Raw genomic sequence first — 1,354 nt, 5'->3', positions numbered from 1 at the left:
TAAAGAACACTCACTCCTCACTGACTGTGTATGTATCTGTCTCTATTTATACTCTTTCATCTTCCCGTATTTTCTATTTTTATTTTTACAACAAAATTAAATGTTACCGTTTTATTTTTATTACAAAATGATTATATCTTTTTCATATCTTTCATTCAAATGAGAATTGATTCTTCACTGATTCAGTTTCAATTAATAAAATAACGTCCTAAAATTAATACAAACAAGATCTTTTTTTTTACAGAAATTTCAAACAAGATCTTAAAAGATACTATTTACTTATTTTATATTTTCAACTAATATTAAAAAAACTTTACAACTTTTATTTACTTCATTTATTACAACAAACAAAATATTACTCTTCTTAATTGCGTTATGTGTCCCGTACAAAAATGATATATATCTATTGTCCAACTCTAAAATTAAAAGCCAACTTTCCGTTAAGTTTAAATTAAATATTTTCTTTATAAGCAATTAAAGATCATATTTTATATTTTCAAATAACTTTTATTTATTACAACAAACAAAATCCTACTCTTCTTAATTACATTATGTGTCCAGTACAAAAATCATATCTATTGTACAACTCTAGAACAAAAAAAAAGAAACAAGATTTTAAAACATATTTTACTTTTTTAATATTTAGAATTTTTTATTTAATTTATTAGTTATATAGAAAGGTATCACCAACACTGATCGGTTAAATTGTTCTAATTAAATATAACATTGATCATCCATTTATTTTGTATATGAGATCATGATTAATTTCTTCCATGAGAGTTATAGAGATAGACACATGTGACTGGTTAATTTTGTACATAAGATCATGATTGATTTCTTCCTAGTGTTATATAACTCAAATCAAATCTAACAAGAATAAAGTGACTGGTTAATGTTTACTAGAAAGAAAAAAGAAAAAGAAGAGTTTGGGATTTTAATCATGCAGCACCTATATATCCTTTCTCAAGCTTTCATATTTTCTATCCGCCCCCCTGGGAGAAACAAGGTAAGAATTTGCACACCCTTCAATTTCAATTTCAAACAAGTACATGGTTCCTTATATCATTTTAGCTTCTGTGCCTTGAGCAGAGCTCAGATAATGTGATTCAGTGGATTACTTAACTTTGAACTCATGTCAATCTACTATGATTTTTCCTATAGTGTTCATATTACAGAATATCAACAAAGATGAGGAAATGCATAGACAGAGATGATTTTATTAGTTGACATTCTTAATACAAGGCTAGAGCCATGTTACACAGATATGGAAACACATGTGGCTTAAGCTTTCATCAATTGCTGCTTCGTAGTCATAATTGCTTATGCCTTATTGCAACATACTAATACATAATAT

Source organism: Lotus japonicus, chromosome 1 (assembly GCF_012489685.1).
Source record: "Lotus japonicus ecotype B-129 chromosome 1, LjGifu_v1.2".
Taxonomy (NCBI): Eukaryota; Viridiplantae; Streptophyta; class Magnoliopsida; order Fabales; family Fabaceae; genus Lotus; species Lotus japonicus.
Note: the sequence above shows the minus strand (reverse complement) of the source record.